The following is a 21931-nucleotide window of genomic DNA, read 5'->3' on the forward strand; positions in this document are numbered from 1 at the left end:
TAGTATGAGAGATTGATATTTTATTCTTATCATTCATAAAATATTTAAAGGCTGAATTAAGTTATTGTACAAAAATTGGTTGACTTTTCCCCATTACATTTCATTCATTGAAGCATTTACAGTTTGACAGATTTTCATCATAAAAAACGTAATATTCGAATGAATGAAGATAACGTTCGTATTTTGAATTTTTTGCTATTTTATTAAAATCTGCATAAAAATCGATATAATATGTAGAATTTTACTTAAATTTATTTTATAGACTTTCATCATAAAACATGTTATTTATAATCATGTTACAAATAATCGTATTTTAAATTTTATTTTAACATTCGTATTTCGAATCTTTTTTATCTGTGGATATCAGTTGACTTGTCACGATTTTTCTTCGTCTTCAATCTACCACTCGAGAAAATATGGTAGAAAGAATAAAAAATATTTATCGCGAGATAACCATACAAGAGTTATAGAAGTACAAGCAAGTTCTTCGCGAAGACTGTAGGCATGTCTGGATCAACATAGTGAACATTTTGTACACTTATTAAATAAAATAATTGTTTATAACACAATTTTTAAAAATTATTAAAATATTTGTTTACGTAAAAATAACATTTGTTTTGTCAAACGGTGGCGTTTTATTTCAGGTTGCAATACACTTTGAACATAAAATTTAACATAACTGTGTAATCTTATTTTTATATACTTATATAATATCTTTTTTCTTTCGTTTCCATACAATATCAGAAACTGCACCTATTACATCATTATCAAATTGTAAACAATTTAAAGATTTACTATGAATTTTGATATCGTTGGCATAAGAATCTGCCTCATGGCATAAATTGTAATGCATTTGGATTATTGTTATGACCATGCCGACTTCTTATTTTTGCAAATAATATTTTCAAATAGTCTTGTGAAAATTTATAAAGATACTTATAATATGATCTATTATTGAAAATATTTTCTGTTATTTCTAAGATTGATTTTACTGCAGATTCTAACCTACATACAAAAGTTTTTCTTCCTGTATATATTAATTTTCTATCATCTGAAATTTCTATATTAAACAAATAATTCAGCTTTTCAGGGATTATTTGTTTTAAATGAGTCGAACGATTTTTGGTAAGAGGTTGTTTAAAGTCTTTACCAAACGAATTTCTATTATTTAATAAATCAAACAACCAATTATTTCAATAAATTTGATGTACCATCACAATTTTGAAATTCTTTCACACCAGCGTTTTTCAAAAATTCAATTGTATTTGCTACAGAGAAACTTAAAGTATGGACAGCATATCGAACTTTCATTTGCTTTTATTTTGCTTCCAATTGATGCATTGTGAATTTAACTTATTTTTTAATTTTAATTGAACTGAATATTATGTAATTTGATAATACATTTTCATTTAATTTTATTATTTGCAGTGTGAAAAACTTTATATTCGGCTAAAACATTTCGAGCCAATTGTAATAATAAAAAGATTGGTTCCAAATTTTCATTCTATCTTATTTTGTTGGTATCCTAATAATGGTTGAATTTTCGAAAAATATTCTAATATGAAAATTATAAAGCTCATTGAGTACTATTGATGGAGTGATTACAAAATACCTCTTTCCATTTAAAAAAATTTTTTTTATTATTGGTATGAAAAGCGGACATTCAAGGTTATTCAAGGTCACTAAAATGTGTGTTCCTACTTTTACAATTTTTACAATGGATATCTTTCTCTATCTCTAACCATTTTCGAGAAAAATATGATGAACTTTGATCAGACCCTGTATATATATAGACTATATGTAGGCTAGATAAAGATCAGGATGAATTAATACACTCTAATTTATAAAAGATAATATATTCAGTTGAAGAAAACAATCGATATATGTGTCTCATAGCAAAGACAATACTGTTCGATCCCGCTCAAACACGTTTGAACTTCGAACGTGCGTGTCCTTAAAACAAAATGCTATCTGATTCCGCTTTTCTCAGCGGCAAAACATAATACACCGAACACACTAGTGACTAACTAAATATATTTTCCTTACATATGTAACATTTGAGATCCACCTCAAAGCAAGAAGCGCAGAGAGCTCTTACAATCAGATGTAGCAACATCCCTTTCAGTTTGATTATGATCGGTGTCATATCATATGCATTTATCCTCGAAAAGTTTTTGTCATCTTGACGCTGACTTTCTTGTGAAATCTATTTTAACAATTTTCGATTAATACCATTTTCAATTACTTTAACTTGCAGTCGAAAACACGAATCAAAGAAAAATGAAAAAGGTAGTAGGAGTCAAGCGACAAATGTTAATACGCAAAGTATCTTCATAATTTCATTAATATATTTAAATTATATAAAAATCAAAAAATTAATTGATTTAAAAATTTAACAATTTAATAAATTTGGTTGATTAAATTTTTTCGGAAGTTTTAATCTATAAAAAAAAATTAAGTAATTATTTACATTAACGGACACCTCACTGATGACCTTGACCTTCACATATGTTGCTGATTAATATTGTTTACTTCGTTTTATTTGGCGGTTTTGTATAGTTTTTGAAATATTTAGTGAAAAAAAAACTGAATAAAACGTAATTTTCCGACATCGTATATATTTAATAGAGCGTACTCTTAGCAGATTTATTTTACTTTAATGTGGCAAATATCTGAAAAATTTTAACCTAACTCAAACCTATATCTGATTTCACATTAAATTTAGATTTGGGTAAGATTAGAATTTTTTGGGAGGAAGAGGATGCAGGGATAGAGACGAAGCCCTTTCTCCGCCCACGTGTAAAAGTTATATTTTTTTGTATTTTTATAATTTTGATAAAAGATCGAAGTCTCCAATTCTCTATTCGGCATTTTTATCATTTAAATAATTAAAAATAGGAATCGCGGACAATTGATTTTTTTACGAATAACTCGATGACTGATTAAATAATCAGTCAATTTCTCTTCTCGTTATTGACGATGCTAAGAAATTCTTGCATGTTGACTATGTGAGGGACATATTACGATTAAATGACCTTACCGAATAATACAGATACTCGAAATACATTGTAAACAAATATCTGATACAAGTAGTTTATATATAGGTGTATAAAAGTGTATAGATGTTTATTAAATAGATATTTAATATTCTCTTTTAAATGTGTATGGTATCGGAAAATTACGTTTTATTCAGTAAACTTTCCTCGTTAAATATCTCAAAAAATATACGAAACCAAATAAAATAAAGTGAATAATTATCAACAACTTCACTCTTACAATATATGTAAAGGTCAAGGTCATTGGAGAAGTGTCCGTTAATGTAAATAATTACCAAAAATAAATTATTAAAATTAATAATTATATAGCTATGTAATTACACAATTATTTTTATTTGTGTAATTTACTTGTGTCTATTCTAATTAATATTTCTATTTTTATTCCTAAATATAATATTTTTCTGAACATAAATTATGTTTTATTGTTATAATATTTATAAAAATATTAAAATTTCTACGTTTATTGCAATAATATTTTTATAATCTTATAAGACACCAAGTGCAAGAGAAATTTTCGTGGTTACCATTAGATCATTATGCGTTCTTTGAAAAGAGATAAAACTAATCTCTCTCTCTCGTCAATAAAGATAATAAGTTGCATCGTATAACTCTGAATAATATTGAATAAAACTATGACGCGCATTATATGCTTCTCTCACTCCTATTAAGTTAGCTTTGATCTTTATAATTTTTACAATTATTTTCTATGGATTTAAAATATTGGGTTGAGTAAAAAGTCATTGCGTATTTTTGCAACAGATGGCATTAGTTCAGTTTTGGCAGTACTAGAGTCATTCACACATATTTTTATCATATATCGTTTAACAGCTGACGGTTTAAGCTTCATTCTAAAAAAAAAATTAAACGATTTGGTTGAGTTTTGAAGATTTTACAACAAGTTGAAGATGGAAGACCAAACTGTGCATTTTCGCCATATTTTACTGTTTTACTTCCGTAAAGGGAAGAACACGCGTCAAGCTTGTGAAAAATTGCGTAAAGTTTACGGTGACGATGCTCTACAAGAACGTCAGTGCCAAAACTGGTTCAAGAAATTCCGCGCTGGTGATTTTGATCTCAAAGATGCTCCTCGGTCAGGAAAGCCCACCGAGGTTGATGACGACAAAATAAAGGCATTGATCAAGTCAAACCCACGTTATACGACACAAGAGATTGCAGAAACATTGAAGATCAGTCAAAAAAGTGTTCACATCCACCTAAAGAAGCTGGGATACGTAAGCAAGCTCGATATTTGGATTCCTCATGAACTCAGAAGTTCATTTGACGGCGCGTATAAACATCTGCGATATGCTCATGAAATGTGAAGAAAACGATCCTTTTTTAAAACGAATGATAACTGGTGATGAGAAGTAGATTGTTTACAACAATGTGGAACGCAAACGGTCTTGGTCCCGACGTGATTATTCGCCTCAAACGACTTCAAAAGCAGAACTTCATCAGAGGAAGGTTATGCTCTCAGTGTGGTGGGATTGGAAGAGTGTGGTGTTTTTTGAGCTCCTACCAAGGAACCGAACAATCAATTCGGATGTGTACTGTCGGCAATTGAACAGTTTGAACGAATCTGTCATCCAGAAACGTCCGGAGCTTGTCAATCGTAAAGGAGTTGTGTTCCATCACGACAACGCGAGACCACACACATCTTTGACGACCCGTCAAAAATTATTGGAGCTTGGATGGGATGTGTTGCCCCACCCAGCATACTCGCCTGACCTTGCGCCGTCAGACTTCCACTTGTTTCGCTCTCTTCAAAACTCCTTGCGTGGAATAACGTTAAATTCAGATGAGGCGGTAAATCAGCACCTTGTTCAGTTTTTCGCCAATAAAGACAAGTCCTTCTACGAACGGGGAATTATGAAGCTCACCGAAAGATGGCAAAAGGTCATCGAACAAAACGCAAAATATATCATTGATTGATCTTTGTTCTTTATATAAATAAATAACTTTGAAAAACATACAAAAAATACGCAATGACTTTTTACTCAACCCAATAAATTAAATAAAATTTCTAATTTTAATTTAATAAATTCAAAAATATATTGTTCTAACATGTTGGCGGATATCACCAAATCGGTGTTATGAGCGGATCTCAAAACATTGTCTTCTATTGTGTCTCATGACAAAAAATCTAAAGAGAGATTCGTGCAAATCATCTCGTTGTGCGTCCATTTCGGTTAATCTAACGCAATTAGAAAATTTTTAATTCAAGATTTTTCTTTTTGTACTAATGCGTTATACATATGCAGAATGACCGTCTCATGTTTTTGATAAAAGTCTATTTGAAAATATATGTTCCAACAGATATGTGAACAAGATGTCGGATAAGAGATCTGCACATTTTTATCTAGAAAAGAACCAATGATGATACAACATTAACAATTTCAGACGTTTACACTCTGCTGTTACTGATTAACTTGTTACTGATCAACTTTTCGGGCCTTTTACGGTCCGGGAATGTTTCTTTTTTTTTTTAATTGACACGTTCATGATTTTTAAGAGGCTTCATCGATACATTATTAAAAAATAAAAGATTGTTTCTTAACCGGCCCTAAATTTACGTATGTAATATATCCAGCGAACGAAATGTCACTGTCAGAGATGAAAATAATGACCGTGACCGATGATTGTACACGAATAGAGATGAGGAAGAAAGAAAGAAAGAAAGAGGCGCGTTTAGAACGTAATATAGAACGAAGAGGTAAACGAAGAAAGACAAATGGAAAATTCACTCTAGTAGCTTAAGCTAATTTGCGTTGTTCGTTGTTATAAGCTTTTATATTAAAAAACAAAAACGAATTTCTCCGGACGGAAGTGTTACCTTTAGCGCGCCGAATTCGTGATACGATTGCGTTTTTCCGAGAGAGATGTATGAGAAAGGGGAGGAAGGAGCGTGGACTGCGTATCGCTGTGTGCGATAGCTGCGTACTAATTAATTACAGCTGCGTGGATTATCGATCCAAGCGTGTACGCCTCATATCGCGTACTGATCCGTCACTTTTTGTTGATACGGTTACGTTTGTATGTGGTTTTTTTTTTCCCCTCATTGATTTGCGCATCGATGCTGCTTCTGCCAGAGCGATTAAACTAGAAATCGATGATAGTTTAACGAGATATTATTATACCGTCATTAATATACAAAGAGGGAATACGTGTCCCGGAATTGATGAACATGTAGAATTGTTCGTTGTATAATACAAAACGCGAATCTTTCCCTTATCGATAATATCATTAATTATTGTTCCGTTCGGTATTTTGACAGTTAAGCCTGTTGAAATTAAGATTCCGTTAAAGAAAAGTTCGATTTGTATTTCAATAACGAATAATCTCTTGTATTAATCCAGGAAAATTATTGTCATCTGAACGCACAAGAACATTCACTTTTTCTCAATTCTGGGGGACGCTTTATTTTCACAGATAACATTCGTCATTTTTTCATTGATATAAGCGAATTATCAATTTTGTTATCCTTGTTAACAGGAGCGGATCTTTATTCGCGAAAGGATTATAATGGATTTTCAATTTCTGTATTTATTCAAAATCTGTCGCTCTCCGCGAAATTTTCATTTCTATTAACGACTAAAAACGAAATAAAGAAAATAGTAACAACGCTTTTGCTTTTCCGAGACATTTCGATCATTTCTCATGCATGTGGTCAGAATTTTTATAAATTAAGCCTATTTCTAACTATTCAACAATTATGATCAAACTGTTTGAGTGATTCGCATATAAAGAATTACTATAATATATTAATATAATGTTAATTATTAGTTATGATTAATTTTATTTTATCATTGTTATAGTTATTATTATTGTAACATTATATATTATGTTATTGTTTATTTATAAAAGTTATTTGATACATTGTATGACGTGAGCAAAACTTATATATTTCGATCAAGTAACCAGCGAATTTCAAGATGTCTCGGAAAAAAGTCTTGCTCCCTTTCGCTTGCTAGACTTAATAGTATTATTTTCTTTCATTATTACATTGTTATACACAGTATGTCAAGTGGTTAACTCTGTTGACAGATCCGCTCCTGTTCAACAACAGCAGCAGCAACAGCAACAACCTCGATGTAACGCTAACATCTCACACCCGCCGTTTGCGAATAGCGCGAATACTCTCGCTGGCGAATAGTTTAATTGACAGGATGCCAAATGTTAGTTCTAAGTAATCTCGTAGCGAATTACTCGTCTTAACGAGTCCTCTCGCGCGGACTTCGCGTATCGCATCACAGGGCAATATTGAAGTTTCGCATCTTCATCTGTCAAGGGTGGGGAGTAGGAAAAGAGAGAGAGAGAGAGAGAGAGCGAAAGAGGAGGGGGGGGGGGCGCAGCGATCGCGATCACGAAATTCTTATGGCCTTTTAAATTTGTTGGTGCGAAAGAGTTTTGGGACAAAAATTTGTGCTTTGCCCGTTGTCAGTTTTTGAAAAAATAATCCTATCGTCACAATTTTTTGGGGAATTTTGTTTGCTGGAAAAATTGTACGATAAGTGTGTATATGTATATAAAATTATATTTTTCAAATTATTTTTATCATATATATATATATATACACATATAATATGCAAATCAGCACAAATATATTTAATCGAACGTTATAGTAACAGATTAAAGAACTGACGTGATGCGAAAGTATAATCCAAGCATAGTCCGTTAATTATGCTTTGCGTTTGTCGTCGCACGGACGCGAATTTTCTTTGAGCTGCTTCGAAAAAATTTTTCTCGCTTACACAACGACACGATAGTTAATCTTGCAACATCCGCACACTCATCGACGACGAGATGTAACTTCGTCATGCGAAACATGGACATTTATATGCGATTGTTTCTCGCTATTAATTTTATTTCGCGAAGAAAAGGTTATTTCTGTCATCGAACAGAGCATTATCATCGACCAATCAAAGCGTGACTTGCGTTGTACGGACGAGGTTAGGTTTACCCTACATACGGCGATCACGTGGAATACTCATACGCATACACGTATTACGTGGATATCCTGTAGTATATGTCGTAATACGCAAGTACAGGTAACGTCGAACATATCTTATATTGCAGCATGTGTTTTCTTTTCTTTTTTTTTTTTTTACATACATATAATTTCTCAAAGATTCTTCAATACTGATTATACGAATTTTATGCGAATGTTCACGTCGAGAAGCAATAAGCAATTAAATCGTGTTACAACTGTCAACAATTTTCGACTTGAATCTCATCATTATCGTTATGTTAGCAGCTTGCAAAAGACACGATTTTTACGAAACTTATACATATTTTCAACTTCTCAAGAAAATTTATTGGCGCCATAAAAAGAGAATAATTTCCAACGATGTTAAGGGTGTATAAAATTCTCTTTTACGAAAATATTATTTTCGCATTCGTGTAGATATTAATGAAAGCGTGAGTGAAATTTTCAAAGTATCATGTCGCGATGAAATATCACAGACAGACAGAATGAGGTTTTTCATACACGGGACTTACACAAATTGTTGCTTGAAAGCCTCGCGCTATCTGTAACATTCTATAAATGTTCATACGAGTTATCGCGGTAAATGTATCTCAAACGATTGCGTGAAAAAATATTTATTCCGCATGTTTATTCTTTGACGTTTTTTATCTATATTTTTCTCGCGACACACGCGCGCGCGCACACACACACACACACACACACACACACACACACATACTTGAATTATTAAGATAAAAGACTTCATTCTTCGTGTTTTATCCAAAGTAGTCGCTGTATAATTGAACTTTATTAAGATAAAGCATGACACATCACATAGACATACACATCTTTAAAATTTAAATTAATTTAAAAAATCGCGCAGTACAAAAGAAGGCACCTCTTTCTATAATTCGATTAAAAGAGTTGTCCGACTGAATATTTATTAATTATTTCGAACACTATACTCTTGACAGTCCAATAAATTTTTTCTCGTTGCATCAAATGTCTTTAATTTTGCACAATCATGAATAGACGCATAATTAATTAAGTATATAATTTTCAATCTTTCGGCGTTATATATATCTCAAAGAAAAAAAATGTAATTAGAAAATAATTGTCAGCATATTACAATGCGTCTTATGTAATTAATAATTAATTTAATTATTGATTGATAACTGAACAAATTAATATATTCAAAAATAATAATTTAATTAATAGTTGGGACAACATAATTACAAATTAAACTACTAAGTTGAACGGTTTACGTGATTCGGATACTAATTGAATGAATAGTTGAAAGTGTATGCATACATTATCGTTTAATAATTTAATTAACAACTGATAAATTACATATTTAATTAACAATAATGAATAATAAATGTAAATAGATTTTTGCTCACGCGGCTTCAGTTCTAAACATATTTTAATTATTGAAAGAGAGGAGCACATTGGACATAAGAATTCCGAAGAAACTATCCGGTAGCGTCTCGACGACTAACAATAAGTCATGTCAATCGCATGATCTCTTTTTATACAGTGTGAGTTACTAGAAATTACCTTCTAAGATATTTTCATAAATATTTAATTTTAGACAAAAGTTAAATTATTTTGAAAGAGTTCTATCTTTTGGTTGGCTTAATCTTTTTTAGGCGTAGATCTCAAAAAGTTTTGAAGGTCATCTCAAGTTTTTTTCAAGGTCATTTCAAGGTCACTCCACAAATTAAGGCGTGTCATAAGTCGTTCGATTCATTTTTTCATCTTCTAAAATTATAATTGATTAAAAATAAGGCTTTCCATTTAAAAAAAACTTGAAATGATCTTCAGAACTTTTTGATACTTGCACCGAAAAAAGCAACTAAGATGATCAAAATGTAGCCCTTTCAAAATAATTTAACTTTTGTCGTAAATCTTTTTTTGTCTCAACTCAATATTCATGAAGATAAATATTTATGAAGATAAATTAGAAGACGATTTCTAATGACTCACTTTGTATATTTGACGTCGTGACGCTATCGGAGCGCGTCGCTTGATCACTTTTAATTTATTCACCTATTCACAGAGTAACTTTGATTTACGATATTGTGCGAATATTTAAAATGACGATCGGTATTCGAAACGAAGCGATTGATTGGTCGATGTATTGAAGTAATTGAAAATCGCGATAATTATGAGTGGGCAAAATTATCTTTTTTTTATATTTCTCTCTCTCTCTCTCTTTCTTTTTTTTCCCACTGCCTTTCGATTATTTTGTTCGACAAAGTTGTAAGTATAACTTATATTACATATAGGATATACATATATAGACCGTGGAAAATACCTCGAGTGTTTGAACGTAATATTGTAAGTAGCTTACATACGATGGACGCTGTGATGAAGATACTTCAAACTAATGTTCTCGCGATCGTACGCCTTGAGATTCAACGTTAATGTCCTCTCGATCTTCCCTTGGACTCACGAGGGATACATCGATATCGTCTCGATCTTTCTCTTTCTTCCCTTCTTTTTCTCATTATTTTGATCAGTTTATGGATATCTCTTTGAAAGAAAAAAAAATAGCGGGTGTCGCGATAATTGTTATCAGTATTGTGTAGAGAGAATCTCTCTCTTGTAATCTCTTATTTTTACAATGCACAGATCGCGCATCTGTCAGTTTTTTTTAAAATATGATAAAATATTTAGTAAAAGCGATCTCACACACAATATATCATTGTACATTAATACGGTGAAATAAATTATTTCGAATTTAAAATATGATATTAATATTTGAATAATTAAAATAAGAGAAAATGCAAGAGACACATTCTCTCTCTCTCTCTCTCTCTCTCTCTCTCTTTCTCCACCTCTTTACAAAGATTCTGCGTTTATTCGTTATGATAAATTGGGAAAAAATGTAATTTCACGCATACGTCAAAAAACGATCCGTCATGTTTATCCGCGAAAATTAAAAAAGAAAATAATCAGTGTAAGAGATGCATTCTTTCGTATCTATTACATCGGAAACTGAATGCACTGAGATTACGCCCTTCCCAAAATCCCTGCTGCGAACGATCGCTGATGATAATAATAAAATCGCGATCGAGACGAACGATCGACACGACTCGTTACGAATCATGTATACACGGTGTCTTTCCGATCTCGTATCCCCCCTCCCCCCTCCTCTCGTCTTTACTCTTAAGAGAACGCTCGCGTTTTAATCGGTTCGAACCCGGAGAGAACCCTTGCGTCGCGAACGAATTCCCGACCCTCGTTCGCGTGTGACGTGTCCTCCTCTACTTTATATCACCGAGCGAATTGTATCGTGGTGCGAAAGAGGAAACGCGATCGATATGCGAAAGAGAGAGAGAGAGAGAGAGAGAGAGAGAGAGAGAGAGAGAGAAAGCAATTCCATAGCTTGAGCGAAATTCGCGATGTATCATTGCATGAGCGAGGCTTAAGAAATCCTTAACCCGAAGTATCCGAATAATTTGAAAAAAGGCGAAGAAGGAGGGGAGAGGTACGATCTCGAGAAACTTTGCGGGTGTCTCGAACCTCTCTGTAAATAATCAACGTAGTAAAAACAAGTTATGCGTGTATAATAATAACGATTACGCGACGTCATTTTGCGAAGAATTAAATATTTATTCATCAGATTGATTATAATATTGTTTAAAGAAACATTTATTTATATCTCTGATACTTTTATTATAATCATAAATTGGCGAATCTTTTATATCTCATGAAAATTTGTCGACAATTTTCTGTAAACTCTCCAGATTGTTTTGCAAAATCAAGACGATGTGGACATTTTGGGTTAAGGTAACGATATTTGTCACGTCAAAACGTGAAAACGTTAAATAGACTACAGCGCGTGTATATATATATATACACATGTGTGTGTGTATAGATAATATGTATGTGCGTATGCGAGAGAACACGAGCGGAATTCGGCCTGCTGATCACTCCGTCCGCGATAGATACACTGTAATTATATGCATTTGTAAATACTCAATTGACGAAGTACGTTAGGCAAAACACGACACGTACGCATGGCGTAATTGTAAATATTAAACATGGAGAAGATATTTGTTAAATATAGAATATGTTACGTTTTTCAAGAAACCATGTGGCATTCCGTTTATTTCCACCCGTTATATATACATGCATTCCTATATCCTATAAAAGGAATTCCTACAAGTTTCCATCAAGGAATTTTTCTCGATCCTTTCTCAAAGACAACAGTTGTTATAGACAATAATTTTGTTATATAGAATAATCCGGTACGATTACGATAACTAATGCCTCCTGTTTGAAAGGTCGTTTCTGAAAGCATTTTTGAAGAGAAAAACAGTAAAAAAATTTTCCGACCAATAGTTTTCGAGATATATCACTTTAAAGTATTGGACATGATAATAAAACGTTACAAAACGGACCCAATGACTTTGACCTTGACATATGTTGTGAAGATCACGGTCGCACGGAGTATCTTCCATGTGTAGCTTAGAATCGTGCAAGAATAATCCAAACCAAATTTTCATTTTGAATCTAATCCAATCCACTCATACAACAATTATAGGATGGACCTCGCTTCGCGTTGTAAAGTATATGCGTGGACACAGTGGGTTCCGCCCTCTCGTAGAGGGGGCTCCACTTTCGAAAGATATAACCTAACCCAAACCTATTTCTGATTTAAAACTAAAATTTGGTTTAGGTTACGTCATATAACTCAAACCAAATTTTCGTTTTGAATTAAACTTTAAGTTTAAATATCTCAAAAATTATAAGAGACCGCCGATTAAGTTATAAGGAAAAGTTACTCAGGATTACGATCTTGACAACATATGTTAAGGTCAACATCGTTGGGTCCGTTTTTATAAAGTTTTATTATCATGTGCAATACTTTAAAGCGACATATCTCGAAAACTATTGGTCGGAAATTTTTTTTATTATTTTTCCCGTGTTCCTCGTCAAAAATGTCTTCAGAAACGACCTTTCAAATAGGGGGCCGTAATTATCGTAATCACCCCAATAATCCAAACTTGTTGTTGCATTACTTGTACACTGTAAAAAAAGTTTCTAAAAATTTGGACACATTTTTGTGTAAATTTTCAGAGTTTCTGAGTATCTGAAAGAAATTTCAGACAATCTGTCTTAATCATCAGAATCGTTTTTCTAAAAGTTCAGGTGTCTGAAAACTCAGACGCAATTCTGTCTGAAAATTCAGATAGTGTTTCTGCAAAAAAGCTGCAGATACTTTGTCTGAAGTTCCAGTCAATTTTTTTACAATGTATTTACGGATCTTCTGATATCGGTAAATACTTCTTATGTTATAGACAATTAAAAAAAATTGATTTTCATTGATCGAGTTAAGATTTGTGAAAAAAGAATGAAACTTTTGTTGAGAAAAGACGGATTTCAAGATCGATAAATTCGACCAAACAACTGGCACAATTCTGGAACATTCTACATAACAAAGTTCAAGTGTCTTATTATCTCTTGTATTATCTCTTATACAATATTAAGAATAACAACATGAAGAAGAACGAGAAAGAAGCAGGGAAGGTAAGATACGCGCAAGATAAGTACAAACTATCTTCTATCATCACATTTTCATATTCACTATATTTGTAAATTACATAAATTATATATACGCTACATATATATCGATTGCGTCGTCGTATACATATATTGTTTACATATATATATATCTATTCGGGCAACGTACACAGTTGAAAAATTTGTGTTTTCTTGTTAAAAGATATGCCGGTTAAAATTTTTGTGTTAAATATTTAACACATTTATTTATTAATTTAACATATTGCTGTTGTGTTAATTGAACTCAAATGTTAAATTATTAAAACAATTGAAAAAAGTGTAGACTAGTACAATGTGCATATTTTTAATTTTACACAATAGATATGTTCCGTATCATTAGTGACAGGTTTTATCTGTTAAAATTTACAGAAAAAAATATTGATTTTATTTTATTAGAAGTAAAAGTGGTTACAGATCGCCAATAACTTTTTTTCTAAGTTAATTTTATCATTATAAAAGAATGTTTATTTTGTAAATTTATTTCAAATTACTATAAAATTTATTTCAAATTACTATAAAGTTTGCATTTATTTTGTGTTGAAATATTAATATAGTATTAACGTCACCATTTAACGTATCCTTATTATATTAAATTAACATGAAAATTTGTGTGATATGTGTATCATGCGATATTTGTTAAAAAGCCAAATTTTCCAACTGTCCATAACAGCGACTGATCGAAGTCGAGTACTTATTATTGCCTAATCAATCGGCGTATTAAACGTGCTTTATCGCGCGCATTGTGATAAAGGGCGCATATTTATAAGGCGGTCCTGTTGCGACAATTAACGGACGTGTCTCGCGTGCAATTAGCCGACGAGCCCCGAACGAATATTTCTTTTTTAGTGAACGATTAATACATAATATTTAAAACGGATACACACACACACACACACACACACGTACATACATACATACGTGCGAGTGCGACGCGTGTCTCGACGATCGAAACACGCGCGTGTTTTACGATATACGCCATTAACGTAATTACGGTGCCGGCTCCCGCACGCCACAAGTCGATCGCTTCTTGTTGCGAGGCGGCCACCCACGTTCGTACAATGTACACGCGTGATGCGAACTAACACATTGAATAAAATGTATTTCATTCGAAATTAGCGCGGCCTGATTTTACCGAGCACCAAGTCCACCCGTACAGGCGGAAAATTAATTTGCACCTTTACATAAACGCGATCTATAAATGGAAGCGCGTGTACATACACGATATCGATGGCTTTTTTCATATGTATATATATTCTACGTTTATATAATTATTAGAAAGTACGCGTGTATGCGGTAACGGAATTAAACGGCTCTCGGCCCTTGGCACGAGGAAGCAGGTCAACTGGATTTTTTTTTTTTTTTTTAGCGAAATTCTTTAGAAAGATTGAACTACAATTCGCGTTTTTTTTTATAAAAATATTTTTTTTAGGATTTTTTTTTCCAGAAATTTAAGTATTTTTATATACGTATGTTTTTTGTTTTTTCTTTTTTTAGTGGTCGATTTTAAGAATAATGCGTGGTTATCTACTAGGGTGGTTTGCTTCGAAGGCTTCGACGTTCGAAGCTTTGAAGGTTCAAAGATTTGAAGCTTCGGCACTTAAATCTTCGAAGATCGAAGTTTCGAAGCTCCGAAGAATTAAAATTATTAATTTAATAGTAATAATATCGCGATTACTATCGAGCTACACATTTATAAAATTATATGATAAAATCCAAGTAAAATTTCGGTAAATATGCATATTAGATTACACCTCACCGATGACTTTGACCTTGACATATGTTATCAAGGATATGACCCTGAGTAACTTTTCCTTATAACTTAACCGGCGGTCTCTTATAGTTTCTGAGATATTTAAGGTTATGATTTCACAATTTAAAATGATTTTTCTATTACAAAATAAAGAAAAATAAAGGTTGTTTACATTGTATTTATGTAGATCAGACGTGAAAAAAGTATTTCTTTATATTTCCAGGGACGAAGCTCTTTGGGATTTTTTACTTTCCACGCAAAGCGAGGTTCAACGCAAACCTATGTGTTTAGTTTTTTTTATAGTGGAGCCCACTACGTCCACGCGTATACTTTCCTATCCATACGACAATTATGGGTCGAACTTCACTTTGCTTTGTAAAGTATAACCCAAACCAAATTTTAGTTTTAAATCGGAAATAGGTTTGGATTAGGTTATATCTTCCGAAAGTGGAGCCCCCCGTAGGGGGGGGGGGAGGCGGAACCCACTGCAGTGTCCACGCATATACTTTCTCATCCATGCAACAATTGTGGGGCGGCGTCTCTCTGTCTCTATATTATTACTCAAATGTTAACTTTAAATATCTCAGAAACTATAAGAGACCGCTTGTTAAGTTATAAGGAAAAGTTATTCAAGGTCATGTCCTTGACAACATATGTCAAGGTCAAAGTCATCGGTGAGATGTAACCTAATATGCATATCTACCAAAATTTCTAATATTGCAATAATTAATGTTGAATAATGATATATTTTTTGAGCATATATATTAATTCCTTTTATTTACAATATTTTTAATGTTCCCTGAATTCGCCATTCGCATATATTCTTCGAAACTTCGAAATTAACTTCGGAGTTGTCAAAAGTAACAGCCCCATTATCTATGGCAATGTAATTATGTAATTGAATGCAGAATATTCGTTAACTGGTCGTTCACTGGTGCATCTTGCCTAACGCAATTTGCATATGTGTATTTTTACTGCCTAATGCAACTGAATTATGCATCGAAAGCGCCATTCGCATATAACACACATATCATTAAAAGTGATAAGAATATATATATATATATATATATATATATATATATATATATATATATATATATATATACATATATGCAATGTTTCTAATACTGTTTCTAATACACAAATTGGAAAATTTATGTTAAATTTAACATATATCGCATGTCCCAAACAGTCCACATAAACTTTTGTATTTATTTAACATGATATGGATATGTTAAATGGTGACACTAATACTATGTTAATATTTCAATACAAATTAAATGCAAAGTTCATAATAATTTGAAATAATTTTTATGTAAAAACAACATGTGTAAAATCAACTTTTGATATAAAATTAACTTAGAAAAAAAGTTATTAACGATCTCACTTTTATTATAGAATAAAATCAACATTTTTTTTTGTAAATTTTAACAAATAAATCCTGTCACTAATAATACGGATCATATATGTTGTGAAAAATGTTGTTAAAAATATATGCATATTATGCTATTTTTACACTTTTTTTCGATTGTTTTAATAATTTAACATTTGAGTTCAATTAACACAATAGCAATATGATAAATTAACACATGAATATGTTAAATATTTAATAAAAATTTTAACCGACGTATTTTTTAACAAGAAAATAAATTTCCAACTGCGCAGCATGTCTCTAGCAAAAATATTTCTTCCCCGCATCTTGACAGCCTTTTTATTTTTTAATTACCAGGCTCGCGCGCAAAGGAGAAGTTTCTGTATATTATCGAAACGGAGTCTTTAATTATCGGAATTGAATCGAGATAAATGCATTAAAATGAAATGCGCGCGTGTGCGAAACATCAAGGATCCGCGATGTATTCCGGGATTTTTATTATCATAAGATATTAGTTCGTGTCATTTGTTATGCGCTCGCTCTTTGCCATCCTGCGGAGTCTCCTGTAAATGGCGCTGCTCGCTATACGTTCGATCGATCGCGAAACAAACATTATAAAATGACACGCGACGCGAGAGAGCGATATTCGTGCGGCGGCCGACCGGCCACGCGAATGCGGATGACATATTCGCATGGAAATGCATAGCACCCGTATTAATTTATTCTACGTTGCCGTTATACACGTGTCACTAAACGAATATTCATTACGATTCCTACACCCTTTCCCTCGATCGCGAAGACGGGGAAAGAGAAAAAAATATCGCGTATCTATTTATACAAGGTGGGACATTTATATTGAGACACCTAAATATCTAAAAGATAAAGCAAGATAGAAAGAAATGTTTCCGACAAAAGTTGTTCGGTTCTAAGGGGGTCATAAGACGGTGCCATTAGTTTGACCTTGGGTGGAGGCGCTTCGGAGATTTCAATGTCAATCTTGTTTTTTTAAAATGAAAACATCCCAATTTTTTTACATAAATCGATTTCTTGCAATATTCTGAATAGAAAGTTATAGGGGTATGATAGCCAAAAGTTTAATAGTTTACGAGATATTTTATACTTTATTTTATTACTTTACTTTGACATAATTTTACATAAACTATGAAATATCTCATAAAATTATTTATTTTGCAATAATGTTACCTTAATATTTTAAGCTAAAAAAATGAGAGACATTAATGTGTGTGTGTGTGTGTGTGTGTGCGCGCGCGTGTAATTCTAAATATATATGTATGTATGTATACACATATATGCGTACACAGTTTGGAAAATTTGTGTTAAATTTAACATATATCGATAATCTTGTCACTAATAATACAGAACATACCTATTATGTAAAATTAAAAATATGTATACATTGTGTTATTTTTACGCTTTTTTCAATTTTACTTCCTCAAAAAAGCAAGTTTTGTTTTCGTGACAAAATTTTTTTTCGGGTTTTTAATGCCAATGTGTTCAGAATGTTCGAAAACGTCGAAAAATCATATTCCTAAAAAATATATGTATATATGTATGTATGTATAGATCTTTCTGTGTATGTATGTACACGATATGTTGTGCAACCGCTAACTTCCGCAATTTTTGAAATATCTAGTTAAATTTTTTTACATGGATAGAATATTATTAAAGGATGATTGGTATTGAATTTGGTGAGAATCGGTAAAAAGGTTCATTTTTTTATAAAATTTTGAATTTTTGAAAAATGTTTGTACGCGTTGTAACTTTCGCATATTTTGAGATATAGGGTTAAATTTTTTTACATAAATATAATATTTATCAATGTTTATCAGTGTTTTTCGGGTTATCTTTTTTTTATAATAAAATTAATTAAGTGTTTCTTAAATAAATTTTTATATTTTTGAAAATGTATAATCTCTAACAATTATATAAAAATAAAAAAAGTGTGTAAATTAGAAAATAGCATATTGCTTCTTTATCTTTCTATTTCGCTCACAAAGCTTCCTCTATAAGGAAGCAGAAATTGAAAAATCCGCATGCTTAAAGGAACTTAAACTTTGTGAGATAAAATGATGAGGAAGCAATGTGCAAGTTTCTAATTTGCACAATTCAACTTGTTTTAATTATTTAATTATTTAATTCAATTAACACAACAGCAATGTTAAATTAACACATGTATTAAATGTGTTAAATATTTAATACAAAAATAATTTTTTAACAAAAAAACAAATTTTTCAACCGTGTATATATGTATTAATTATAGAATTACAGAATTGATTTATATATAATTTATATACAGAATATATATATATATATATATATATATATTAGTTTATATATTAATATATTAAGATATATTATAATATATTAATATATAAATTAATTCTATAATTTTATAATAAACACTATAAATTCTATAATAAATACAGATAATTTATATATAAAAATTATATATATAAATAGAGATAATTTATATATAAAAATTATATATATATAATTAAAATATATATTTTCCTTTTTATGAAAGAATATAAAAACACTAGGTACACAGCCGGAATACTTTTGAAATTTCTCGGTTGCATATGTAGAGATACGGAGAGAAGGCGCACGGTTCCCAAAAGGCTTCAAAGAATTACAACGTGCCGCTCGCTTGCGAACGCGGATGGCACAAAGGAAGGCAGGTAGGTAGGTAGGTAGGTAAGTAAGTACCTGCCGGCGTCCGGTCTTTTCCAAAAACTCGAAACTCGGGCCTCGGATTGCTTTACAACGGAAAAGAAACGAAGAAGAGCAAAGGGTAGACACTCTCCCTCCCTCTCTCTCTCTCTTCACTCTCTCGAAATCAGGCCCGCGTTTTGGGACCGATGGGTGAAATCCCCGCGCGATCTTTTCCATCCGATGTATATAGGTGCACACGCGGGCGTGCATGCTGCTACCTGTGGCGGAAAGGGACAAATCTCTAGTGTACCGCATGTGATTAAGTCCTTTTCACGGAGTCGCAGATCCAAAGGAAAGGACCTTAGAAGCATGAGAGGAGAGAGAGATAGGAAGGGGGGAAGGGGAGAAAGGAGAGGATATATCACGGACCTCGGCTCTACGGTATTGTGCGCGCGTCGTGTGGACGACAAAGAAGGAAGGGAGGAGGAGGGGGATGGTTGAATGATGAAGAAGAGGATGGGAGGGAAGAAGGGAGGTACACACGCACACGGATAGATATTCATCACAGAAACGGGCTGCTGCTCTCCTGGGCGGACAGACATCTCTCGCCGGTTCTGAATGCAAGGAAACTACCTGAGTAAGTTGGTGCTCTCTCTCTCTCTCTCTCTCTCTCTCCCTCCTTCTCTGTCTCTCTCTCTCTCTCTCTCCCCCTCCCTCCTACCCTTCTCGAAAATCACCGACCTTTCCCGTAGGGCGGGACGGACCCCGTTATCCCTCGGCGCTTACTCGGGTGAGCGAATCGACCGTTTTTAATCAACGTTGCAACTGGATCGGTCACAAGTTGAGCTTAAAATGGCAACGTATTTCGGGAGTAATAGATCGATATAATAATGATAGAAATTTTTGCTCGTGCTTGAATGTATATATATATATATGTATATACACATACAGGGTGTCCCATTTTAAAAGTTCCACCCTCATAATTTTTCAGGATCAACGTTTGAAGGAAAGCGACTCCGATAAAAGTTGTAGGGAACAAAGGAGGCTATCCAATAGTGACCTTGAATTTGACATTAAAGGTCATTCTCAAGGTCATTTGAAGGTCAACTTTCGTTTTTAAAATGGAACTCCCTATTTTTCATTACATATTCTTGTAGCTTATCTCGAAAGCTTTCCGAAACACTATAATAAAGTATTTTTTTATTAAGTACTTTTTAAGTTATTTTATATTATAATCTGACATATTTTGATATAAAAAAATAAAATATTTCGTAAAATATTCAGTTTTCGATAATCTTACCGTAATACTTTTATGTACAGAATAATGAGACAAATCAATTAGTATAAAAAATAATTGTTTTTTAAGAAAATATGAGGGTGTCCCATTTTTGAAGTTCCACCCTCATATTTATATGATCAAACACTACAAGAAAAAATTAAATAAAACGTTAGACACAAAGTGTTCGCAGTTCTTTCGGATATACTCTTCTGAATTTTCAAAAGAAGAACTCTGATGATTAAAATAGATTGTCTGAAATTTCTTTCAGATACCCAGATCGGAAAATTCAGACAAAAATGTATCTGAATTTTTAGAAAATTTTTTACAGCAGAAGCTTCGCTCATATCTTAACTGAAGAGGAAACACGGTATTGTCGTCGCGAGCTAAGATTCCGAATATTCGGTCGATCTGATAAATAAATGAATAGAGCATTTTTCAGATGTATAAGTGTGTGTATAGGTCTTCGTAGCGTTTTATTATCGCGAATCGTAAAACTGTGCATAAAACAATCGATGAACTGATATTTTCGTTCGGGGAATACGCGCGGCGGAACTGAAACGAGAAAAGGCACGAGAGGTGTACATCAAATTGATTCGTTTCGTTTCGTTTTTTTTTTTTTTTTTTTTGCGAGCAGTATACACGCAAGGCGTGATATATTGTCGCAAAATACTCATTATTCGTTCGCATTGAAATCGAAATTTCTCTCTCCCTTTCCTCCCCCCCGATCACGCCCGTTATATAAAATATTTATCAATCATTTCTATATTATAAAAAAAATCAATACACTAATTATAAAATAACTAATAATAATAATTCAATAATATAATTTGCGATCTGTTTTCACTCAATGAAATTTGTTTTTATGCAATAAATGTATGTTTATTATATTTTTATCCTCAGTTTATCTTTATAGGCTACAATCCGATCCAATTATTTTTACGTTATAAAATATAAATAAGAGTGTGCATCAATCAACTCGTTTTGGGGGATAAAATGCATTTTAATCAAAATATATGTTGTGTGTTTGATCGTTTCACAGGCAGTTTCTTATGCAATAATACATATTCTCTCTCTCTCCTTTTCTTTCTCTTTCTCATTCTCTTAAGCGCGATGTTTTCTCTAGATTAAAAAAAGCGCACCGTTATTGAAAACTGACCGGAACGCACAGAATCATTACTTCTAGATCTTTTCTATATATCACTCTCTTTTCTCTCTCGCCCATCCCCCTCCATCTTTCTTTCTCTAGTTGGAAGAGTGGTCGGCG

General features: G+C 32.5%; 1 protein-coding gene across 1 annotated transcript in view; it reads left to right on the top strand.

The window, feature by feature from the left end:
• Positions 1-12114, top strand: part of Ppa (Partner of paired) — a 72971-nt gene extending 60857 nt beyond the window's left edge. The window contains exon 2 of the mRNA XM_070301148.1: positions 7101-12114. The gene's annotated coding sequence lies outside the window, so the exon portion shown is untranslated. The remainder of the gene's footprint in view (positions 1-7100) is intronic.
• Positions 12115-21931: the final 9817 nt, after the last annotated feature.

The sequence above is a fragment of the Polyergus mexicanus genome, unplaced genomic scaffold, assembly GCF_030449975.1.
Source record: "Polyergus mexicanus isolate NDT 795.1 unplaced genomic scaffold, iyPolMexi1.0 SCAF_9, whole genome shotgun sequence".
Classification (NCBI taxonomy): domain Eukaryota; kingdom Metazoa; phylum Arthropoda; class Insecta; order Hymenoptera; family Formicidae; genus Polyergus; species Polyergus mexicanus.